Source organism: Rhinoraja longicauda, chromosome 20 (genome assembly GCF_053455715.1).
Source record: "Rhinoraja longicauda isolate Sanriku21f chromosome 20, sRhiLon1.1, whole genome shotgun sequence".
Lineage (NCBI taxonomy): Eukaryota > Metazoa > Chordata > Chondrichthyes > Rajiformes > Arhynchobatidae > Rhinoraja > Rhinoraja longicauda.
In genome coordinates, this window is record NC_135972.1 from 4,180,484 (window position 1) to 4,207,516 (window position 27,033).

At 42.4% G+C, this 27,033-nt stretch overlaps 1 protein-coding gene across 4 annotated transcripts in view; it reads right to left on the reverse strand.

The window, feature by feature from the left end:
- Nucleotides 1-24,867, reverse strand: part of LOC144603507 (protein kinase C and casein kinase substrate in neurons protein 2-like) — a 58,670-nt gene extending 33,803 nt beyond the window's left edge. For 2 of the 4 annotated variants that reach the window (XM_078416783.1, XM_078416782.1), the window contains exons 1-2: nucleotides 24,529-24,867; nucleotides 9,868-9,952 (exon numbers count right to left, since the gene is read on the reverse strand). The gene's annotated coding sequence lies outside the window, so the exon portion shown is untranslated. The remainder of the gene's footprint in view (nucleotides 1-9,867; nucleotides 9,953-24,528) is intronic. The other 2 variants (XM_078416784.1, XM_078416781.1) reach the window with 1 other exon arrangement.
- Nucleotides 24,868-27,033: the final 2,166 nt, after the last annotated feature.

Below are 27,033 nucleotides of genomic sequence, written 5' to 3' on the forward strand. Positions count from 1 at the left end.
AGAATTCCACAGATTCACAACTCTCTGGGTGAAAGCGTTTTTCCTCATCAGTCCTAAATGGCCTACCCCTTATTCTTAAACTGTGACCCCTGGTTCTGGACTCCCCCAACATCGGGAACATCTTTCCTGCATCTAGCCTATCCAATCCTTTAAGAATTTTATATGTTTCTATAAAATCCCCTCTCGTCCAAATTCCAATGAATACAAGCCCAGTCGACCCATTCTTTCATCATATGTCAGTCCCGCCATCCCAGGAATTAACCTGGTGAATTTACGCTGCACTCTCTAAATAGTAATAATGTCCTTCGTCAAATTAGGAGACCAAAATTGCACACAATACTCCATGTGTGGTCTCACCAGGGCCCTGTACAACTGCAGTAGGACCTCCCTACTCCTTGCTCCTAAACTCAAATCCTCTCATAATGAAGGCCAACATGCCATTAGCTTTCTTCACTGCCTGCTGTACCTGCATGCTTACTTTCAGTTACTGATGTACAAGCACACCCAGATCTCATTGCACCTCCCCTTTTCCTAATCTGACACCATTCAGATAATAATCTACCTTCCTGTTCTTGTCACCAAAGTGGATAACCTCACATTTATCCACATTATATTGCATCTGCCATGCATCTGCCCACTCACCCAACCTATCCAAGTCACCTTGCAGCCTCATAGCATCCTCACGCAGATCACACTGTCACCCAGCTTTGTGTCATCCGCAAACTTGGAGATCCTCTAAATCGTTAATATATATTGTAAATAATTGGGGTCCCAGCACCGAGCCTTGCGGCACCCCACTGTCTGCCATTCTGAAAAAGACCCGTTAATTCCTGCTCTTTGCTTCCTGTCTGCCAACCAGTTCTCTATCCATGTCAATACCCTCCGCTCTAACTTTGCCCACTAATCTCTTGAGTGGGACCTTGTCAAAGGTTTTTTGAAAGTCCAGATACACCACATCCACTGACTCTCCCTTATCCATTCTGCTTGTTACTCCTTCAAAAAATTCCAGATGATTAGTTAAGCATGATTTCCCCATCATAAATCTATGCTGACTTTGACCGATCCTGTCACTGCTTTCCAAATGCGCTGCTAATAACATCTTTAATAATCAACTCCAGCATCTTCCCCACTACTGATGCAAGGCTAACTGGTTTATAATACCCCATTTTCTCTCTCCCTCGTTTCTGAAAAAGTTGAGTTACACTGGCTACCCTCCAGTCCATAGGAACTGATCCAGAGTGGAGAGAACATTGGAAAATAATCACGATTTCTAGGGTAACCACCTTGATTACTCTGGGATGCAGACCATCAGGCCCTGGGGATTTATCTGCCTTCAGACCCAACAATTGGGAATGTGGGAAAACCCAGAGCAGCCAGAATAAAACCCAGAATGGGCACCACCAGACTCAGGGACAGCCTCTTCCCTCTGTAATCAGGCTTCTGCATGGCCCTTTCACAAACTAGGGTACTGTCCAATTCACCTCTCTGGAACTAATGCGCTACAATGATGAGAACCGTATTCTGCCCTCTGTAACTTCCCCTTCACTCTCCCTTTTGACCTGAGTTTGGCTTGATTGTATTTATGTATAGCATTATTTGATTTGACTGAATAACATACAAAACAAAGTTTTTCACTGTACACATGACAATAATAAAGCTAAACATAAGAGCAGAGGGACAACATGCAAACTCCACATGGACTGCAGCAGAGATTAGAATCAACCGCGAGTTGCTGGAGCTATATGGCAACTGCCCTCACTACAGGCCTGCAGCCTTAATTGCAGTCAAGAATCTTACTAAACCACGAAGATGATTATTGCTTATTATCTTTTACTGTACACATGCCCCATACACCTGACCATTAAAATTTCAAATTCAAAAGAATGATTTATTTAAACAAGGGTGTCCTCTAGACACTATGCAAGCAGTGAATGTAATCCATTGTGGGAATCAGTAACCCCACAGGTCCAACAAAGCAAAACAAGTAAACAATTTTGAATTTGTTGTTTACTGACCCATTTCCTGTTTAATCAAAATCTTCCTGTCTTTAACACCAATCCCCTCCCCTGTGGTGCTTTCTCTAAAGAAAAATTGTGGATCAACAAATCATTAACTTAGCTCACAAGGATTACCCTCTCTACTCCAGAAGCTGCCTTCAATTCATGCTAGGGGAGGAATGTATGATAGAAAGCCAGAACTTACATGAGAACTAAATCAAATTGTTTTTGATACTTGAACTAAGTGATAATATGCTTATTATTATTGAAAGAAATTATTACTTGCATCTTCTGGAGTTAAGAGTATTTGGAATAGTTAAGTATCCCTATGTGATGTATAGGAAAATAACTGCAGATGCTGGTATAAATCGAAGGTAGACACAAAATGCTGGAGTAACTCAGCGGGTCAGGCAGCATCTCAGGAGAGAAGGAATGGGTGACGTTTTGGGTTGAGACCCTTCTTCATGTCATTTCGGCTGGGCTTCTCAGTCTTCCTGAGGCACGGGCTAGAGGTTTACAAAACCATCCAAAAAGCTATGTGATCATATGTCAAGGATTTCCAGGAGGTAGTGGGGATGTTGCATTTGTCCAAGGCAGCTTTGTTGATTCTATTTTTTTCTGTTCAACTGATATTCTCTTCCCATGGCAGACCTCAAACTAGCATGTCTGTTTTGGAAATCTGGCCTTGGACATGAACTGTTCCTTCCTAAGCGTCGACAATAATAAACTAAATTAAACATTCCTTTGCTCAGCAAGAACTATGAAGTTAAGAAGTGAAAAGCCACATATCCCAAACACTAACAATGCTGGAGTAACTCAGCAGAATAGGCGGCATCTCTGGAGAAAAGGAATGGGTGACATTTTGGGTCGAGACCCTTCTTTGAAGAATTTTGTACCTATCTTTGGTGTAAACCAGCATTTGCAGTTCCTTCCTACACATTTCAACAATACTACTCACTGCTACAAGACCATGCTGCAGTCAAGGTGTTTCTGACCACCCAGCCACAGCATTATTTCAGTTCTCCCATTCCGAGCAGAACTGTTCAAACTTTAAAAAAAGTGAGAGTGAAGTGTCAGGCTTCTTTTGGCAAACAATCGGGAGTATAGTATTTGCCCTTTTAGCTGCAAATAACATGCAAGGTTAAAAGAAAAAATCAGCAAAGAAAAGCATAAAGAGTCATACAGTGATACTGTGTGGAAACAGGCCCTTTGGCCCAACTTGCCCACACCGGCCAACGTGTCCCAGCTACACTAGTCCCACCTGCCTGTGCTTGGTCCATATCCCTCCAAACTTGTCCTATCCATGTACGTGTCTAACTGTTTCTTAAACGTTGGGATAGTCCCAGCCTCAACTATCTCCTCTGGCAGCTTGTTCCATACACCCATCATCCTTTGTGTGAAAAAGTTACCCCTCAGATTCCTATTACATCTTTTCCCCTTCACCTTCAACCTACGTCCTCTGGTCCTCGATTCCTCTACTTTGGGTAAGAGATTCTGTGCATCTACCTGATGTATTCCTCTCATGAGGACATGTACCTTTTATATTTTAAAAGTGTACAATTTATTCCACAAAGAAATAAACAATGGAGAGTACGAAAACCTTGATGACCTGACATGGACTGACAATTCATAATAAACTCTGTTTTCCCAATCAATTGAGAATTAAGCCACGTGTTATATCTGACAAGGATTGTAATAATGGATCATTGTTAATGCATTTCATGTTATATTGTCAGTCTGTTGCCCTTGGTAAACTGTTGGAATTTAATTTTTGTCGCCATTGTTTTTACTTTACTTCCAAACTGCATATTCGTTACCACATGTTAATGTCTGTGCAAGCATGCCTTTCAAAATCCTGATAGGTGTAGAATTACATACAAACTTGATTAGGACATTGTTAGACCCTAAAAACCTGTTCTGCCAAGTCATAAACTTATAGGGATAATGCTTTAGAGACTTTTTCATATCGAATTTCAAACATGCATCAGCATACCTGTGCATTTAAAATCTTTTGGCATCCTCCATTATATTGTGATTATATGTCACAGCCTACAATTAAAAGAGCCCATCACTTGTCTGCCAGGTTTAACACAGTGTATAAGTTGTGCCTCAGCTGTTTCTGTCGACACTCCCCAAAATTCCAAAAAGGCTACAAAGATATTTGTGCTTCAAGTTTGACAGATGCTTTTATAACAGAAACTCCTCTTTAAAACAAATGGAACCATGCCATTTCAACTAATTACTGCAGTATTGAAAGATAACTACCGAAGTTGTCACACACATTGCCAGACAATTCCTTCGGGCAAAAAATGATGGCAGCATCCAAGGACGAATCGGGACAAGATACGTTTTTGGTCAGGACTTTTCTTCAGACTGGTGTAGAGGCAGAAAGCTGGGAAAGAGAGGTAGGGGTGAGGCAAAGCCTGACAAGTGATAGGTAGATATAGGCGAGAATGGATGATTGGCAGATGGGTGGAGATAGTTACAAATGGCTGGAGGTGAATAGGAGACAAAATGGTGTCAGATTTAGAAAGAAGAGGCGTGAAATGCAAAGTTGGAGGAAGGGATATGGGAGGAAGAGGGGATATAAAAATGAAATGATATATCCCCAATTTCCCCTTGCCCCTGCTCCCTTCCATCCATACCCCTCCCTCTAGCTTCACATTTCACTCCTTCTCTTACCTGACACCCTCTTGTCTCCTTTTCACCTCCAACATTAGTCACAATCTCCAGCCATCTGCCATAAATCCCCTCATCCTCACCTCTATCATTGCCAGGGGTTTCTCTACCCCACCTCTCTTTGTCAGATTCTCCCTCTTCTCCAATCGGCCTGAAGAAGCACCCCAACCTGAAACATTGTCTGCCCACTTCCTCCACAGATGCTATCTGACCCGTTAAGTCCTTCCAGCAATTTGTTTTGTGCTCAAAATTCCAACATCCACATTTGTTTGTGCTTTGATACTTTTTGCTAGACCTTTTGTTTCTATCTGTAACACAAAGGATGTCTTCTTTCCATATAAAAAGCAATAGTGCATTAATTTAATCTCAATGTAAGACAAGGCTCTCTTTAGTCAATGTAACTCTGGTATGAAGCATGGCAAATCTAATTATTCAAAAGATATAAAGATTTGACTTGCAGTGTATGAAATAATTTCCAATCAACCAAAGCGATCTGTTGCAAGATGCATTGTTGACAAGCTTTCACCATATTGCCATCTGGAAAATTGCAAGCAAAGGAAAATGTACGTGCTTGTACATTGAACTGTGCAAATACAAAACTCCTTAATCTAGCAGCAGCACATCTGAGCACTTCCCTCCCCCCTCACCCCACCATTGAGCCCAATAGTGGATCATTGAGGTCCCAGAGGACCTTTGCATCCAACAACTTGGCTTACTGGCAGGAACGGCTGATAAACAACAGTGACATCATTCAGTTGAACGTGTTATTTTTAACGTTCTAAATTCTAGGAAGAATTTCTATAACCAGAGAGGGGTAAATCTGTGGAATTCATTACCACATACGACTGCAGAGGCCAATACCATGGGTGCTTTTAAAGCAATAATTGATAGGTTCTTGATTAGTAAGGGCATCTTAGGTTATTGGGAGAAGGCAAAAGAATGGGGTTGGGAGGGAAAATTTGATCATAAGATCATAAGTGATAGGAGCAGAATTAGGCCATTTGGTCCATCAAGTCTACTCTGCCATTCAAGCATGGCTGATCTATCTCTCCCTCCTAATCCCATTCTCCTGCCTTCTTCCCACAATGTCTGACACCTGCACTAATCAAGAATCTATCTCTGCCTTAAATATATCCACTGACTTTGCCTCCACAGCCTTCTGTGGCAAAGAATTCCTTCAATTCTGAGGCTATGACCTTTAGCCTTAGACTCTCCCACTAGTGGAAACATCCTCTCCACGTCCACTCTATCCAAGCCTTTCACTATTCTGTATGTTTCAATGAGGGTCCCCCCTCATTCTTCTAAACTCCAGCGAGTACAGGCACAGTGCCAACAAACGCTCATCATATGTTGACCTACTCATTCCTGGGATCATTCTTGTGAACCTTCTCTGGACCCTCTCAAGAGCCAGCACTTCCTTCCTCAGATATGGTGCCCCAAATTGTTCACAATATTCCAAATGCGGCATCTGCAGTTCTTTCCTACACACGAAGCTGTTATCAAGGTCCATAGTGGAAAGGCCACATTTTATGGCTCTCCTGCAATTACACACACAAGAGATTAGAAGCAATTTGCAGTGTTGCTGAATTTAAAAGATGAACCTTGATAAAATAAACACTGCTTCTCCTCCCAGGCCTTCTTTGAAAACAGACATTCCAAGAGATGGCCAAATGTCCTTTCTGCAGAGGGTGACCTGTGAGTATGTGGCAACACTGAGATTCCAATTGCACATGAAAGATGTGACAGAGAAGGCTTTCCTCACCCTTCTCCGATACAATGGTTTGGCCCTCTGAAAAACAAGGCTGGACTAGTCAAGATAAGTGGGAATTTTGAACAATGGACCATGTTCAACGTGAGCCGGAGAAAGACCAGACAATACTGGATACATAACTGGTTTGATGGTAAGGAAGCAGAGGGTGATGGGTGAAGGATGTTTTTCTGACTGGAGGCCCGTGATTAGTGATGTGCCTCAGGGCCAAGCCCGGGCCATTTGTTCTTCGTCATCTATATCAACAACTTGGATAACAATGTAAAAGGAATGATGAGTGATTTTGTGGATAACATCGAAATAGGTGGTATCATATAGTGAAGAAGGTTATCAAGAATTACAGCTGGATCATGAACAGCTGAGTATGTGGGCTAAGGAATGGCAAATGGAGTTTAATTCAGATGGTGAATGCAAGGAATTGCATTTTGAGACATTTAACCAGGGTAGGACTTTCATTGTAAACAGTAAGGCCCTGGGGAGGATTGTTGAACAGAAGCACCGAGGAGTACGTACATACTTCTCTGAAAGTGGTGTCACAGGTGGAGAGGGTGGTGAAGAAAGCTTTTGCCCCACTGGCCTTCATCAGTCAGGGCATTGAGTATGCAAGTTGGGACATTATGTTGTAGTTTTATGAGATGTTGAGAGCTAGAGGCATGGTATTTCCCTAAATACATTAAAGTAAGCAGTGGTAGAGTTGGTCAGTACAGTGGCGTAGTGGTAGAGTTGCTGCCTTACAGCGCCAGAGATCCGGGTTCAATCCTGATTATGGGTACTGTCTATACTGAATTTGTACGTTCTCCCTGTGACAGCGTGGGTTTTCTCCGGGTGCTCCAGTTTCCCCCCACATTCCAAAGACGTGCAGGTTAATTGGCTTCTGCAAATTGTCCCTTGTGTGTCGGGTAGAACTTGTGCACGGATGATCGTTGGTTGGCGTGGACTCGGTGGGCCGAAGGGCCTGTTTCCACACTGTATCTCCAATCATTGAAGATTTCCTAATTCTAGTACTCTCTCCTCTTGATCTTCAAGACAAACTAGAGTTAGGAAAAAAAAGATTTCACTACAATCACATTTAATCACCTGGTCTATCACAAGCAGCACCTTGAGTCAGATGGTACTGCCTTCTTCACTATTGCACAATTCAGTTATTTATAAGTACTTCTGCTTCAGCTCCTTATGCACTCATTTTCCTGGGCTTCTAAAAGTTGGCAACTGCTCATTTTTGTCTGTTTAGTTTGGAAGGCGAATTCCTCAGCGGGGATGTGTACCAATTACCAATCCTCTCATCGTACAATCTCTCTGCCAGAATTCAAACCAGTCCTTCCTTTCGTTGCCATGCTCACTTAGAAAACAAATTCCCCACCCTTTGCACACAGTGATTCAAGCAGCACAAGACTTGTTCAAGCACATGTTAGACGACTATGTGGTGGAAGGTGCTGTGGTTCAGCAAGATCCTGGGAAGAAAGAAGGTCTCTCATTCAGTCTGGAACTGATCAGTGGGATGTTGATGGATAGAAAGAGAAGTTTGTAATACAGAGATCACCAGTAATTCCAAGAGCTTTCTAACAATTGGAGATCAGATTTTGCTGTGAATGCATCTACAGTAGTTCATCTAATTTTTTTAATTCCCCCTTCCTTCCAATTAGCTACAGCACACTCTCACTCTACTCTATTTGGGTGCTTTCATTAAATAAACCTGGGACTGAAACAGTCAGTATTAGTAACAATGATTGTGAAATTAAGACTGTCATTAATAAATCCAGAGACACAAGAGATTGCTAGAATCTGGAACAACAAAGACACAATTTCCTGGAGGAACTCAGTGGGTTCAACACCTATGGGGCTAAGGAAAGTTGCAGGTTTTGACCAGCAATGTCGACCTTAGCTTTCCCTCCACAGGTGCTGCTCGACCTGCCCAGTTCCTCCAGTAGATTAAGAAGATAACTGCAGATGCTGGTACAAATCGAAGGTTTTTATTCACAAAATGCTGGAGTAACTCAGCAGGTCAGGCAGCATCTCGGGAGAGAAGGAATGGGTGACATTTCGGGTCGAGACCCTTCTTCAGACTGATGTCAGGGGGGCGGGACAAAGGAAGGATATAGGTGGAGACAGGAAGATAGAGGGAGATCTGGGAAGGAGGAGGGGACGGGAGGGACAGAGGAACTATCTAAAGTTGGAGAAGTCGATGTTCATACCACTGGGCTGCAAACTGCCCAGGCGAAATATGAGGTGCTGTTCCTCCAATTTCTGGTGGCCTCATTATGGCACTGGAGGAGGCCCATGACAGAAAGGTCAGACTGGGAATGGGAGGGGGAGTTGAAGTGCTTACCTCCAGTAGATTGTTTATTGCCATAAAAATCAATCTGGTTCATTGACACACTTCATGGAAGGAAAACTGCCTTGACTAACATTCATGTGATTGCAAACCCACAATAATGTGGCTTATACTTCACCACGCTTTAAATAGACCACCAAGCCATTCAGTTCAGGGCCAATAAAAATAGATGCGCTGAGCAAGTCAGCCAGCATCTGTGGAAAGAGAAACAGAGTTAATATTTCAGGTCAAAGACCCCTTTGTTCCAATGATGCGCCTTTGGCCTGAAATAGTAACTTTGCAGCTCTTTCATGGAAACAGAAAATAAACATAAAAAAGACTGCCAAATATAATTGCATTTGTAGTTTCCCTTTCCAGAGAAGCTGCAAGCTGATGAGTTTCCAGCACTTCTGCTTTCCTGCAACTGCAGTTTATTTCATTTTCAATTTTTTAAAAATGTATTTTATAAAATGTGTGTTATACGGAAAGCTTGCTATGAAGAGAAAGTTTAAAACCATTCTTGAATCAAGCAAATATGGGAGACACATTATAACACCGAAAAACAAAAATGTATGTTCAAATGCATGTCCTTTATAGTCAACTTTCATCACAAACAAAATCAAAGATGATCAGAGATAAAGAATCATCTTTTATTAACAGACAATTTAAATTATAACTTGGTATAGTGTCTCAAAGCATGTCCAGAGCACTAATACAATTTCATAGAGCCATTAGGGCAGATGACCAAATGATATTTCAAATCATTTGTTATATGGAACAACTTAAAAGAATGGTTAAGACAGTTGAGTGGAGTTGGCCTCGGTTGAAAAATTTAAGCTGGGAATGCTCAGAAAACCCAAAGGTTGGTGAAGAATCAAGTTAACAGAGGATTGAAATGGATTAGGAGAAAGGATAGGGTGAGCCACTTGGAGATATGAAAATAAAGTTGTAGACTTGTTTAACTGAATTGCTGTCTCAATAAGCTCAGGGCTGTTTGGTGAATAGCAGGAGTGTTCAGGATGAGCTCCAATACAAGACACGAGAGTTCATAGCAAATACTACATAGCACAGACATAGAAATATATCTCAATGTACACACGAACTTTCTGTACCTGGTGCATAGAAATACTTAGTTACTTTGTAGTCAGTTGATCAATTGGAAAAGCTTCACATCAACAGCACGGTTTCCTTTGCTGCCTGTGGTACACACAATATATTTGTATAAGAATTCATTTAACATAAAATAATCTTTGTAAATTGCATTAAAATAATCTTTGTAAATTGAATAATGAATTCACTAATGTCCTCCAGGTTTGCATAAGTTTAAACCCTGACCCTGTCTTGCAGCAGGAATGTATAATTAATGCACTCTGTAATGACAAGATTGCACAAATAATCATTCTGCAGAAAGTCTATATAGATGTGGCCATGTCTGGATCTCAAAACGAATTAATGCTAACTCGCTATTCATTTCTGGCCTTTTTATTTAATTTCAGCTTTCTAATGTTAAACGTATTTTCCAAATTCAAGCAGCTCTGACTACATTGTCATTTAATGCCCAAGCATTGCTATTCTCACTAACCGATGATGGCTTGCTATTCCATTCCTAAAAGCAGTTATGAGTCAACCGTATTGTTCACTGTCAGGACTTGCATACAGGCCACACAGGATATGATCAGGTATTCATTTCCCTAAAGCACACTAGTCTACAGGATGGGGTTTTAACGCGGTATATTTGCAGATACCTTTATCTCTTACTAATTATTTATTCCAGAATACATAATTCACTGAATTTACATTCTGCAGCTGCCAACGTGGAATTTAAAACCTTGTCTCCGATCACTGTCCCAGGCCTTTGGATTGCTTGTTCAGAAACAAGACCAATAACTGCTGCACTCCTTGTTTTTTCATTTCCTCTTTTCTACGTTTATAATTTCTTCAGGCTGAAGATTTAATGTTAAAGTTTTCATAAACTGAAAATATGCACATTCACAGGCCTAAGAAAAAAAACTATTCCAGAACAGTTACGACAGCTGTGATGACAGGCATGCATTGTTGCTGCTATCAACACAGGATGTGAAGATTTATAACAAAGAAAGTATTATCCAAATTATTAACATTTATGAACCAACCTCTACCAAGGGTACATGCACAATGGACCATCAAAAGCATCTGGTCTAAATTCACCCACCTGCTTCCTTACTAAAATACTTTAAAAAAATTATTTTAGGTGAGGTCATCTTTTTCTTTTGCTGCCCTACCAGCAATCTGCACGATTTTATATTATTCCAAAACCGAGAAACAACTTTTTTTAGAAATTGAACCTGAAGTCTACTTATCTCCAGTCTCTTTAGAAGAAACAGTGGAACTCACTATATTACACTTGTATAGTTCAGAGGCATTAGCCTTTTTTGCTGCTGAGAATATGCAATGGACCAGGAGGACTCCAGATGTTAAAAATACCAACAGAAGTTATATTCAGTCTCTGTTCCGCAAATTAATCTGACCACATTTGACTTGTATCAAATCCTATGATCTCTGAAAACAATTATCAATCTCAGTCTTAAAAAAATTGAAGAGTGCCTGTTTCCTCAATCAGATTTCCCCCCCCAACATCAAAGAACACACTTTCTTTACGGAAAGGATCACTGAAGGACATGAACACAGGACGTGGGTGACACACCACTGCAAAACAATCGGAGCACTACATTGTCAATGGTGTTATTTTAGTGGGACTGGACGCAGCAGGAATCAGGCAAGACGCCAGGTAAGGATTAACAGTAACTTTAATGTAGCATCAGAACATCCACTCTCTTCAGTTTCCCGCACGAGTTCACTCTAGCCCCTTCAGGCAAAACCCGTAGCTCCAGACCCCTCCCCAGCCCTGTCCACTCAGTGCTGAGGGGGATGACCCAGGGAGTGGCCTAATCCCCGGGCACCGCCACATTATCCATCATACAAGATTCTAAACTAATAGCCTGTCCATCTGTATGTGGGCAATATTTGGAGTATCAATTAATTATATACCAAATACATTTATTATGCACAAGGCTTTTTTTTCACAGAAAGTACAGTAAAATGGCAGCAACCTGTTGCAATGAACACATTAGTGACTAACCAGTGATATCCATAGGCCAACATTCCTCAAAAGCCCAAAAATATTCCACAAAATAAAGTGGGTGCAGACTATTCCACATGACCAACCTGCAATTTCAGCTATTTTAATTAAGCTATATGGAATTAAACTTAACCAAAAGGAGTTATATCCACAGGAAGGAAATTGGTGCCAGCATTACATTGGATAAGGGAATCTTTTTTGGGACTCTACAGAAGCACAACATAAGGTGAAAACGGTATCTACAGTACACAAACATTCCTGTGGCAACAGGATGACACAAGAGACTGCAAATGCTGGAATCTTGAGCAAAGAACAAAGTGCTAGGGAAACTCAGGCAGTATCTGTGGAGGGAATGGGCGGAAGATGTTTCGGGTCGGGACCATTCATCAGACTGCTGGAGTAGACTTCCACCCAAATCCCTCCATCCCGCTTTACATTTCACTGCTCTTCTCTCCTTATCTGACAACCTTTTGTCTCCTTTTCACCTCGTCTTTGGAACTTACTCCACACACCTGCCAATTAGCCCCCCACCTGTATCTACTTATCACGTACCAGCCTTTGCTCAACCCTCACATATCTTTTCCAGTTTCCTCCCCCCACTCCATCAGTCTGGACCGGGCCCTGGTGAGACCGCACCTGGAGTACTGTGTGCAGTTTTGGTCTCCAAATTTGAGGAAGGATATTCTTGCTATGGAGGGCGTGCAGCGTAGGTTCACTAGGTTAATTCCCGGAATGGCGGGACTGTCGTATGTTGAAAGGCTGGAGCGATTGGGCTTGTATACACTGGAATTTAGAAGGATGAGGGGGATCTTATTGAAACATATAAGATAATTAGGGGATTGGACACATTAGAGGCAGGAAACATGTTCCCAATGTTGGGGGAGTCCAGAACAAGGGGCCACAGTTTAAGAATAAGGGGTAGGCCATTTAGAACGGAGATGAGGAAGAACTTTTTCAGTCAGAGAGTGGTGAAGGTGTGGAATTCTCTGCCTCAGAAGGCAGTGGAGGCCAGTTCGTTGGATGCTTTCAAGAGAGAGCTGGATAGAGCTCTTAAGGATAGCGGAGTGAGGGGGTATGGGGAGAAGGCAGGAACGGGGTACTGATTGAGAGTGATCAGCCATGATCGCATTGAATGGCGGTGCTGGCTCGAAGGGCTGAATGGCCTACTCCTGCACCTATTGTCTATTGTCTATTGGAGGATCCCAACACAAAACTGCCTGTGCATTCCCTCTACAGATGCTGCCTGACCAGTTGAGTTCCTTCAGCATCGTTTCTCCTTACTTTTGTACTGTTACCTTTGCAACAAAGGCTAATGTTAAATTCACTGTACTAATTGCTTACTGTACCAGCAGGGTGACTTCATGTATTTCCTACACAAAAACTGCTGGATTCATCTGTATAGCATATGGGGAAAAAACAGGAACGTGGTACTGATTTTGGATGACCAGCCATGATCATGTTGAATGCTGTCTTGAAGGGCCGAATGGCATAGTCCTACACCTAATTTCTATGTTTCTACATTCCAACACTCTCCATGGACACAATATTCTTCTGTTGTATCTGCTCTAAAGTGGATAAGCTTATATTTCACCACATTATGCTCTATCAAACTTTTAATCACTCATTTAACCTTTAGCAGATGGTGTCCTCTTCACAACCTTCTTCCCAATTTCTAATCCTGGCTGAAAATGGAGCTGCAATGTATTCAGTCCTTTCATCCATGTCATTAACCTGTAAAGAGACACTTTGTCAAATGTCTTTTGGAAACCACCTCCCCATTTGGCAGATACACAGGACTGCATCTAAAATGACTTGTTCTGATTATTTGCTTCAGAAACGAGCACTAAAAGCCTCTGCCATTACCACATTTCCCCTTGTTAACAACCAAAGGAACCAACATTTACTTTAGCTATTTCCTTCCTCTGGCTCATTTAATCTTGGTTTATTTTCTCCATCCTATGTCAGTTTCCAAACACTTTAAAATGTTTTTACAATCCTTACCTACTTCCACGGTATGTTTCTTTTTTTTTTTCCTAATGAGATGTGCAGCACTTTGGTCAACGTGGGTTGTTTTTAAATGTGCTACACAAATAAAATTGACTTGACTTGACTTAAGTGCGTAGAACAGTACAGCACAGGTACAGTCCCTTCAGCCCACAATGTCCGTGCCAAACACGATGCCAAAATCAACTCTCACATAATTTGATACCTCCATTCCCTTCATATCTACATGTCTATCCTAAAGCCTCTTAAATAGGTTAATTCTCGGGATGGCGGGGCTGACATTCTGACAAGAATGGAGCAACTGGGCTTATATTCACTGGAATTTAAAAGGATGAGAGGGGAGCTTATAGAAACATATTAAATTATTTAGGGACTGGACCGGCTAGATGCAGGAAAGATGATGTTGGGGGAGTCCAGAACCAGGGCTCAGAGTTTAAGAATAAAGGGTCTGAGATGAGGAAAAAACCTTTTCACCCAGAGAGTTGTGAATCTGTGGAGTTCTCTGCCACAGAAGGCAGTGGAGGCCAATTCACTGGATGTATTCAAGAGAGAGTTGGATATAGGGCTAATGGAATCAAGGGATATGGGAGAAAGCAGCAACGGGGTACTGATTCTGGATGATCAGCCATGATTATATTGAAGGGCCGAATGGCCTACTCCTGCACCTATTTTCTATGTCTCTAAATACTATGTTTATATCTGCCTACACTACCATCACAGCAGTGAGTTACAAGCACTCAAAACCCGCTGCGTAAAAAAAGGATTGCCAGCACATCTCCTTTGAACTTTTCCCCTGTTCTCCTCTGGGATACTGCCCTTTAATTCTGGACCTGTTCCTTCCCAGATGTAAGCATTCTATTTTTGGCCTTGTTTCAGCTATCAGTGCATTAAACTTTGGATGTTCGTAAGCTGTCTTGCCTCTTAATTCTCTTTCAGATACATCTTAAAGATTACTTATTTGTCCAAGATTCTAGTCAAACTTGAGGCATACTTCTTTTGATTATATGACGTCTCATTATATTTTAAAAGTTGTTCGGTGAATACAATATTGCTGCCGAACATCAACTCAGTTTAGTTTTGGTTGATTTCTTGCTGCAGCTCCTCAAATGTTGGAAGCTATCTGGAGCTGGTTAAATTTGTATTAGTTCTACACTTTTCCCAATCACTAAAGGACTTTTAGCTGTAACATTTTTGATATTTGGTGCAGACAGGAGGGCATACACGGCTTTTTTATTTGCAGCACGTGGTTGTGGGAATGCAAAGAAGTTGTGCAGAGCAGGGCAAGCAACTGAGAGTGAGGAGGAGATGGCCTTTCAGAAAACCTAGGCACTCAGGATATTAGGAAGATCAATGTTGACCACAATAGTGTGGAAGGTGTCTGCAAACCCATGCAGATGAACTCACTGACAGCTGGCACCTGTTGCAGCTACAATTCCAATTGCAGAGTTGTGGAAAACTGTATTGCAGGTAGATGCTGGAGTATGAAGAGCATTTTCATACCAACTGCAGCTTGCAAATCCTAAGAGAATATGGTTGAACCACACTACAGAGCACAATGTTAATCAAAGGTGAAGAAGGATGCAAGGTGGAGGTTTAAATATTCAGCTATCATTTTGACGGTTTCGGTCCCATCACTGATTGTACCCAGTTATGGGCAGCAGTACTACATCAGGAGTAATACAATACATTATTGCATCACCAACTCAAGAATGCACTATTTTTACCTTGTGTGGGAAAGGGAATTGCACCAGCTGCAGCCATGCAACAAACAGACGATAATCAGTTGTGAAAATTTTGAGATATGGATGCCTCGTAGCAGAAAGAAAGTAGCATAAGACTGCTGGAGGCACTGATGTGGGTGTGGTGAATTGAGCAGGCAAGTTATGCAATTGTATATATCAGTTGAAGGCACCTTCAATCTTCATTACTCGTGTGAGATTATTGAATGTTTTGAGACACAAAATCCAGACTCTAAAAACTTGAACTGCATGGCAATTTGCTCCCATTGCCTTCTGTGCCGGTGTCTAGCGAACCACCTTGCTCCCCAAATCACTTTCTTCCCTACTACCTACAATTCAAAACTGACAATACAGAATCCAAATGCTATGCTGGCTGTGTCACCTCACTGTACAAAGTCTTTGATCAGGTTCCTGCTGGCACTGATTCAGTCACAATTCATCTTCCCCTTAAAATAGTCAACTAACTTTAACTAACTTGCATTTAGAATATTTAATGACAGAACTTTAATTACCGTTAGCCACTCACATTGTTGAACATTCCAGTCAAATAACTCTAATTAGCACAAGTCAGATAAAATCATTATAATAAAGAGGCAACAAAAAATTAGCATGCTGTCTTCTAATAAACGGCGTGTTGGCAGTAACAACTCGTAGCACTGTCATCTCATTCTGAAGGGCCCGAGTTCAAATTCGTCCTGTGACTGGAGCTCTAAATTGTTAACTGACGCAGTACTTCGGTAACAAAGAATGCCACACAGCTGAAAGAGCTGTGATGAGAATTGCTCAATTAGGAACAACATGGACCCAACAGGCAAATGGCCTCTCATGCTATTAAAATATATGCCTTTATTAAGGCTTTTTATTTTAATGGCATTAGCTTTTTAGAGTACATGTCCTCAATGATTTTGTTTTCACTCTAATGAAGTGTACACCAATCCCCATCAATTTTATGCATTGAGTTCATCTATGTCACAGACTCTACTTGTTATCTGGATTCATTAGAATCTATTATGGGAACCCTTTGAAATGGGTTCAAAATACTCCCAACAGTCCTGAACACTGCATCTCTCCTCGGAAGTCACAACTGGCTCTAACCAGCTGGATGTAATTAATAGAAATGGAAAAGACAATTGATTAGAGGATGGCTTTACAGCATTTGTGGTCTGAACTGTTAATAACACACACAAAATAAGTAGATAATTAGATAAATACTGAAGTATTTGCCAAACATCAACCACATATCACATTTTGCTTGTTCTGGGGTTATAATAAATTACTTTGGCGCGTCAAAGCTTTGCTTGGGGTCGCAGCGGTAGAGCTGCTGCCTCACAGCACCAGAAACCCGAGTTCGATCCTAACTACGGGCGCTGTCTGTACGGAGTTTGTGTGTTCTCCCTGTGACCGCATAGGTTTTCTCCAGGTGCTCCGGTTTCCTCCCACATTGCAAAGACATGCAGGTTTAATTGGCTTCTGTAAATTGTCCCTAGTGTGTTGGATAGAACTAGTGCACAGATGGTCATTGGACGGCGCAGACTCGGTGGGCCGAAGAGCCTGTTTCCACACTGTGTCTCTAAACTCTAAACTAAACTTATCTTGCAACCAAATAACAAACCACATTTGACATGAAGCAACCCTAAACCAAAATATAGAAACAACGACCATTCATCCCAGCATAACCTGTAAAATCAAAGCATCATTTCGAACTTTACCATCAGTCCCATTCCTCAATACTTTCTGCATTGCCTTGCAAATTATTCTCTCTCAAGTGTTTATTTAATTTCCTCTGAACACATTGATTAATTCAGTTTCCTACCCCTTCTATCCAGTGAATTCCAGATTGTAACTACTTAACATAAAGAGGTTTATTCGTATTCCCCCATTTCTGTATTCTGTGATCCTTCAGCCTAGGATTATGCTAATGACATGATTTTGAACTTCCATGTTCTGTGTTACAACTCTAACAAATCTCCTTTTAACCTTTGCTCAAGAGAATAATCTCAACTTCTTCACTCAAACCTCTTGCTGAAATCTATCATTTGCTGGAACCAATCTAGCATATAAAAGTCCTCAGATCCTACTGAATTGGACATGTTACTCCAGTGTTGGCCAAATAGTAGTTAGCCATCAAAACTTCACTGTTTTGGTATTCCATGCCTCTATTTATGAATTCCAGGATCATTTTATGCTTCACTAACTCCTTTCTTATTATGCCACCACTTTCAAATACACATCCTTCTTGCAAAGTCATTTAATGGTCTCTTTACATAAATAACAAACTAGGAAGATCATCTTGGACAGCACAGTGGTGCAGCAGTAGAGTTGCTGCCTTACAGCACTTGCAGCACCAGAGACCCAGATTCGATCCTGACTACGGCTGCTGTCTGTACGGAGTTTGTATGTGTGGATTATCTCAGAGATCTTCGGTTTCCTCCCGCACTCCAAAGACAAACAGGTTTATGGTTAATTGGTGGGTTTGTACACTTGGTATAAGTGTTTATTGTCCCTAGCTTGTGTTAATGTACGGAGATCGCTGGTCGGTGCGGACTCGGTGGGCCAAAGGGCCTGTTTCCACACTGCAACTCTAAACTAAACCAAATTAAAGTATCTGGCCAAAATACTGAATGCAAATCATAAAGCACAAAAACATTAAAACATTGTGGGTAGCAGATCACATGCATAAGCCCAACATTTGTGGTGGACTTAACATTTTGTCAGATGGATATTATCCCTGCCAACATTAGAACCTTCTACAAGTACTGCAGAAATAGGAGCTAAAGTGATTTGATTTGAGCTGTTTGCTCACATTATCTTGACCCAAGTCTAATTTATAATCAGATCATCAGGATCTTGGTAACAATGTTATTTTCCTTTTATTCAGTGAATGTCAGGGAATCTTTTTTTCAGGGCACAATAAAGCAGAAAGTGAGAAAGAAGCAACTAATAGTCAAATAAATTGTCCAGAATTGCAAAGATTGCATGTGGCTTGTTATACAAATTGACAATTGATCCCCTGACATCCTATACATGATACTCTTATTGTCATAGCAAGTGGAGGCCGAAAGAAGGACGAAAAGACAAACAGTAATAGCTGGAATGTACAAAGTATGGTATATGGTTTACATTTAATGGAGGGTAGATATTTGTCAATTCAAGAACCGTGATGCTTTGCAGTAATAACAAGCCAAATGATAAATTGATACAAACATAAAATTCCATCAGGAAATCTTTGTCAGTTATTTAAATTAGATTTCAGGAACTAATATTAAATACGTTCTTTGAATATGGGATTGTGTTGTTTCTTTCTAGCCCTTCCCTTAAGGAGTACAATGCTCATTGCTCGATAAGTAAACATGGATAGAAAGTTGGTTGACAGACAGAAAGCAAAGAGTGGGGATAAATGGGTCCCTTTTAGAATGGCAGGCAGTGACTAGTGGGGTACCGCAAGGCTCGGTGTTGGGACCGCAGCTATTCACAATATACATCAATGACTTGGATGAAGGGATTAAAAGTGCCATTAGCAAATTTGCCGATGATACAAAGCTAGGTGGCAGTGTGAACTGTGAGGAAGATGCTATGCGGTTGCAGGGTGACTTGGACAGGTTGCGTGAGTGGGCGGATGCATGGCAGATGCAGTTTAATGTGGATAAGTGTGAGGTTATCCACTTTGGTGGTAAGAATAGGAAGGCAGATTATTATTTGAATGGTGTCAAGTTAGGAAAAGGGGACATACAACGTGATCTGGGTGTCTTAGTGCATCAGTCACTGAAAGGAAGCATGCAGGTACAGCAGGCAGTGAAGAAAGCCAATGGAATGTTGGCATTCATAACAAGAGGAGTTGAGTATAGGAGCAAAGAGGTCCTTCTGCAGTTGTACAGGGTCCTAGTGAGACCGCACCTGGAGTACTGTGTGCAGTTTTGGTCTCCAAATTTGAGGAAGGATATTCTTGCTATTGAGAGTGTGCAGCGTAGGTTTACTAGGTTAATTCCCGGAATGGCGGGACTGTCCTATGTTGAAAGACTGGAGCGACTAGGTTTGTATACACTGGAATTTAGAAGGATGAGAGGGGATCTTATCAAAACGTATAAGATTATTAAGGGGTTGGACATGTTAGAGGCAGGAAACATGTTCCCAATGTTGGGGGAGTCCAGAACCAGGGGCCACAGTTTAAGAATAAGGGGTAGGCCATTTAGAACAGAGATGAGGAAAAACTTTTTTAGTCAGAGAGTTGTGAATCTGTGGAATTCTCTGCCTCAGAGGGCAGTGGAGGCCAATTCTCTGAATACATTCAAGAGAGAGCTAGATAGAGCTCTTAAGGATAGCGGAGTCAGGGGGTATGGGGAGAAAGCAGGAACGGGGTACTGATTGAGAATGATCAGCCATGATCACATTGAATGGCGGTGCTGGCTCGAAGGGCCGAATGGCCTACTCCTGCACCTATTGTCTGTTGTCTATTGTCATATCAGAACACAAAGAGTAGTCCGACATTGAAGAAAATAAGCTTCCTCAAACATGCAATATCACAATTAATTATTTCCACTGAAATATTCTCAGATTCTGTAATGAAAATTGAAATATCCCCGGCTGTTCAGTACAACTACATTATTCATTGTCTTTATGGATTTTTGCATTGAAACTTGTTATGATTAGTGCTTGCAGTGACTTTGAGAGCTTCAGCATTGACCTTGTTGCCAAAACATTTCTGTGTTCACTGACGTTTAAGAGACAAATTGATGGAGATGGCAGAGATTAGTCCAGCAGGTACTGGTATCTCAGGTTTCTAAATGGTCCTTTCATAAGCTAGGGTACTATCTGATTCACCTCTGACATTCTTACAATCCTCTGGATACTGGGAGGATTGAAACATTCCTGTCACAAACTCTACAATTTGCTCCCTTTTTACAATTAACAGCCTGTATATATTTCGTCCCAGCCTGGTGATTATTACACAATGATGCATCACAGATGCAAACGCAAACGCCTCCGCTATCACGCTGCGAAAACGGAGAGGATGAGACGGAGTTTCTTCCCACAGGCCATCAGGATTGTCAACTTTTATAACCCCAGAGACTAAATTTTTGTCTACACTATAGTAACTTATTAACTTTATTTATATGCTGTAACTGTAATTCTTTTTTGTGCACAATCCGCAGGCATTGCCACTTTCATTTCACTGCACATCGTGTATGTGTATTTGACAAATAATTTTGACTTGACTTGATTGCTAACATTGTTCCCCTGTAAATTTCCTACTGGTATAAAAATGCCTATCATTTTCAGTAGGATGAGCTTGGCTAATCTCCAGGATTTGATTACTCGCTCCCAAGATGCAGAAGTGTGAAGGCAGCAGGTGTAAGGGAATACAATTGCCTCTGAATTCCCAATTCTGTATCCTATACAGAATATATCACAGTATGGTTTTACCACAGAAGAAAACTTTGGAATTCTTCAGTTTAACATTGTGGACCATTGTGTATCTGTACACTGTAAATGGCTGAATTGCAATCATGTATTGTCTTTCCGCTTGACTGGAAAGCACACAACAAAAGCTTTTCACTGTACCTCAGTACATGTGACAATAAACTAAACTAATTAGGGCAACCAGGGATAAACAACAAATTTGGCCTCACCAATGACAAGCATTTCCTGAGAATAAATTGACAGAAAGGAAAGGGATTTTTAAATCTTTAGCTGTTTTGACATTTGGGAGTTTCGTGGTCAGAGGTACACAATGTAAAGCTTGTTACCTGCAACTATGAATCACTCCATTATTTTCCTCTGTCAAAATACCCAAACGCTTTATTTATCAAGGCAAGAGTTACTAAAAATCATGGGTATGTCAAACAAAGCTGAACATTTTAAACTACTAACTTGCTTAATAAACACAATACATAGAAAAAACATAGAAAATAGGTGCAGGAGTAGGCTATTCGGCCCTTCGAGCCTGCACCGCCATTCAATATGATCATGGCTGATCATCCAGCTCAGTAACCTGTACCTGCCTTCTCTCCATACCCCCTGATCCCTTTAGCAAAAAGGGCCACATCTAACTCCCTCTTAAATATAGCCAATGAACTGGCCTCAACTACCTTCTGTGGCAGAGAATTCCACAGACTCACCACTCTCTGTGTGAAGAAATGTTTTCTCATCTCGGTAATAAAAGACTTCCCCCTTATCCTTAAGCTGTGACCCCTGGTTCTGGACTCCCCCAACATCGGGAACAATCTTCCCGCATCTAGCCTCTCCAACCCCTTAAGAATTTTATATGTTTCTATAAGATCCCCCCTCAGTCTTCTAAATTCCAGGGAGTACAAGCCTTTCTTCATGTGAAAGTCCCGCCATCCCAGGGATCAATCTAGTGAACCTTCTCTGTACTCCCTCTAAGGCAAGAACGTCTTTCCTCAGATTAGGAGACCAAAACTGCACACAATACTCCAGGTGCGGTCTCACCAAGGCCCTATACAACTGCAGTAGAACCTCCCTGCTCCTAAACTCAAATCCTCTTGCTATGAATGCCAACATACCATTCGCTTTCTTCACTGCCTGCTGCACCTGCACGCTTGCTTTCAATGACTGGTGCACCATGACACCCAGGTCACGTTGCATCTCCCCTTCTCCTAATCGTTCACCATTCAGGTAATACTCTGCTTTCCTGTTCTTGCCGCCAAAGTGGATAACCTCACATTTATCCACATCCTCACATTTTAATACAACACAGCTAGCAATTTTCTTCGCACTTTTTAAATTCAACATTGGTTTAAAATACTTACTACTAAAACTGATTGCAAGGGGAACATTGTTGTTGCAATCAGAAACAGAAAGCACTAATATCTACTCAAAAGCAACAATCCTGAAATATGTACAAAGGAACTGCAGATGCTGCTTTAAACCAAAGATAGACACAAAATGCTGGAGTAATTCAGCGGGACAGGCAACATATCTGGAGAGAAGGAATAGGTGACGTTTTGGGTCGAGACCCTTCTGCAGACTGGTTTCTTCAATCCTGAAATATAGTGCTATTCCTCAGAGTATACTGCTCTGTTTGATGGAAATAATGTTATCATTAAATATTGGATGCCTCAAAGAAAATTAATGCCCTGGTTTTCTAAGAACACAATTATAAACAGAGATTTAGTTTTATGATTTATAACCTGAATTACAAAATCATATGATAAACTAATGCAATTTTCATTGTCAAGGATCATGCCAAACTCACTAGGTAAATACGTAAAAACATTTATTTAAAGGCCCATATCAACAACAATCCCCATCTCAAAAATTCTGCACAGAATATGTAAATAGGATCACGATTTCAATCACATTTTGGCCAGTTTCAAATATGATTGCGAATTAACCCAAATGTAATATGATCCTCTGTAACAGCTATCAAAATAAGCCAAGTTCCCAAGGAGATCACCTTTCAAAATGAAAGGTGGAACACTGACGCAGGTAAATATCAGAAACAGGATGACTGGTCAAAAATAAATATCCCCTTGTTATGGTAGGTATCAGAAGCTCGCTTCAGCAATGATTACTGCAACTAACTTCTGGAATAAAAGTTTAACTTTTTCGCAAGCAATTAGTAGAACCCGCCGGTAGACACAAAATGCTGGAGTAACTCAGCGGGACAGGCAGCATCTCTGGAGAAGGAATGGGTGGCGTTTCGGGTCGAGACCCTTCTTCAGACTTCTTCAGTGGAACCCGCCCCCGCACTCGCATATCGAGCTTGACCTATTCTGCAGTTCTCAGAAGTTCCACTTCAATCGTGTACGTGAGGGAATGAGGCGTCAGTTAACCTTCCTGTTTAAACGCTGTACGGCCCATTTACGATCTCCTGTGATAAATTCCTCCAAAGACCTTGAAGTGGACTTTGATCGTTTCCCCGCCCACCTCCTTCCTTCTATTCAACCTACCCCGCAAGCATGGGATCTGCAAGAGCGCGTTGACTTCCGCACATTTTACAAACAGATATTACAGCTTTGGAGTCAGCAAGCACACGCCAGAGTAACCTCGGAATATCTGAGTTTTCATTTTCTTCCTGGTAATTATACAGTAACATGCTACATACATTGAGTACCCTTGGAATATCTGACCCTTCATATTATATCTGGTAGTTATATATAATGTGTAGGAAGGAACTGCAGATGCTGGTTTAAACCGAAGATTTAATGCTGGAGTAACAAAACGCTGGAGTAACTCAGCCGGACAGGCATCATCTCTGGGGAGAAGGAATGGGTGACGTTTCGGGTCGAGGCCCTTCTTCAGTCTGACAACACATAAGGTGTTGTATACAGAATAACCTTGGAACATCTGAGCTCTCATGCTATTTCTGGTAATTATACGATACCATGTCGTCCACAGAACAAACTTGGAATATTCCGACCTTGGAATATCTGAGCTTTCACATTACTTCTGGTGGTTATACATAACACGTTTTGACACAGAGTAACCTTGAAATACCCGAGCTCTCACTGTATTTCTGGTCCCCATACAATATTCAGTAACCTTGGAATATCTGAGCTCTCTGGTAACCATACAATAACATGTGGCACACACCGAGTAGCCTAGGAATATCTGAGCTCTCACTGTATTTCTGGTCACCATACAATAGAGTAACCTTGGAATATCTCAACTCTCGTGTTATTTCTGGTAACCATACAGCAACAAGTTGTACACACCGAGGAGCCAAGGAACATCTAAGTTCTCACTGTATTTCTGGTAACCATACAGCAACATGTTGTACACACCGAGGAGCCTAGGAATATCTGAGCTTTCCCGATAGTTACAACATGCTGTGACCAGTGTGGGTGCGGACACGCCAGCCCTGCTGACACCGAGCTGTACAGTCAAGCCCTGACCGCATACCAACACAGTTTCGTCACCTGATGCAACCAGAGAGCTCCATAAACGCTTACCTTTAAACTTTTCAACAGGAGAGGGCGATCGGTCGGTCGGGGTGTGGCGGGGCGGCGTGATTCTCAATGTGAACCCCCGCGGGCTGGACCCCGTGCGGCCGGGTCGGAGCCTCCTTCAGCCGGTGCCCGGTGGTGGGGTATGGGCCGGGGCCTCTCCCTTCCCTCAGATCGGTGCTGCCCGCCGGAGAAGCTTCACCAGCCGCGGCCAGATGCAGCTGCAGTCTGGGCCTGGGAGGGTTTCAGGCCGTCGAGGCTGAGGTGCGTGGCGGCCCCGCCGGTCCTTCACTGTCAGGCTGCGCCGCTCCCACCGTCGCCGCCACCGCTGCTGCCTTGTCCCGCTCGGCACCGCGCATGCGTCGCCAACCCCGCCCTCGTCGCGCGCGCTCCCGAATCGTCGTTCCCCCGCGCGCGCTCCCGCCTCCCCACCCATCGGCGCGCGCGCGCTCAGCCCCGCCTGGCGTCACTCAGTCCGGGCCCGCGCGTTCCCACAACGGCAACGTCCCGCCCAAACCCCGGCTCGCGCTCCCGCCGTCAACCACCCCGCACCACTCCCTCGTCAACCTCCCCGCACCCAACCACCCCGCACCACTCCCTCGTCAACCTCCCCGCACCACTCCCTCGTCAACCTCCCCGCATCCAACCACCACCCCGCACCCAACAACCTCCCCGCGCCCAACCTCCCCCGCGTCCGTCAACCCAGGGCCGTCTTAACGCATGGGCCTGATGGGCACTTGCCCGGGGCCCCATGCTGATCTGTGTATGTTGTGACTTGCAATAAATAAATACTACTTTAAAAATGTAGGTTCAATAAGTGCTTTTTTCGCAACATTTTCCATCCCTAAGTGCTTCTCACAGCGATCTGTAAGTGCTTTTCGCAACAATGTAGCGCCCTAAGTCCATCGCTAAGTGCTTTTCGCCGGCACGACAGGGGGGGGGGCTGGTATGGAAAGGGGGGTGGGGGAGAGTAACGGTAGGGGCCCCAGTACACTGCTTTGCCCGGGGGCCCATAATGCTGTAAAAATGGCCCTGCGTCAACCTCTCCGCACTCCCCCCCCCCCCCCCCCCCCGTCAACCTTCCCGCACCCACCCCCACCCACCCGTCAATCTCAGTCCTAAATGGCCTACCCCATATTCTTAAACTGTGACCCCTGGTTCTGGACTCCCCCAACATCAGGAACATGATGTTAATCCTTAAAGGATTGGACATGATGTCAATCCTTAAAGGATTGGACAGGCTAGATGCAGACATCAGGAGCTAGGCTTTATGGGTATATCCTGTCTGAACGTTTTGAGGTAAAATGTATTGATGAGGGCAATGCAGTAAATTTGGTTTACATGGACCAATAAAGCCTTTGACAAGGAGACTGTCCAAAAGGTTGGGGCCCCCATGGGCTTTTGGGCAAATTTGGTCATTTGTCTCCTATTGCCAAGCCTATTTGGATCTTAGGAGGATAGAAGAAAGCTAATTTTGCAATTAGCAGCTTGTGACTACTTGGGTGCCACAGGGATCAGTGTTGGGACCCACGCTCTTTGTAATATATGTGAATGTTTTGGGTGTGGATGTACAATAAAGATCCCAGGAATGACTAGGTAAAGATATGATGAGCGTTTGGCGGCACTGGGTCCATACACGCTGGAGTTTAGAAGAATGAGGGGGGGACCTCATTGAAACATACAGAATAGTGAAAGGGTTGGATAGAGTGGAAGTGGAGAGGATATTTCCACTAGTGGGAGAGTCTCAGACTAGAGCTCATAGCCTCAGAATTAAAGGACGTTCTTTTAGGAAGTGGTGGTGAGTTTGTGGGTTTCTTTGCCACAGAAGGCTGTGGAGGCCAAGTCCGTCGGATATATTTAAGGCAGAGATAGATAGATTCTTGACTATTACAGGTGTCAGAGGTTATGGGGAGAATTATCGCTGATAATTATATTTCCCGTCGATAGACATAAAAAGCTGGAGTAACTTAGCGGGTACAGACAGCATCTCTGGAGAAAAGGATATTTTGGATCAAGACCCTTCTTCAGACTGGTTCTTTTCTCCAGTCTGACCTGCTGAGTTACTCCAGCTTATCTTCGGTTTAAAACAGCATCTGCAGTTCCTTCCTACACATTATGTTTCCCATGCTTCTAGGTAACATTCATTAAGCAAGCTACACCTTCAAATTGCTTATGCAGCTTTCTGTACATTTCTTGCAAATTTGCTAGTTGGTAATGATACAATAGCTAGAGGTGTTTATCAGATACAAATCTTATCTGATCATCACAGAACAGAAAGTCAGTAACATCTCGGTGTTAGAACAGGTTATCTGGACATTGTTTAAATTAACAAGTCAGAGCACAAATGCACATTTTCTCTAGTTGGAATTCTACGATTGTAGTGTAACACGACTCAAAACTTTAAGGGAGGATCGGGAGCTTGGGGGATTATCTGCAGGTTTTTCTATGAAATAACAGCTATTATTCTGAAAAAAGTTATTGGAAAAAACATTTATTATATAAACAAACCAG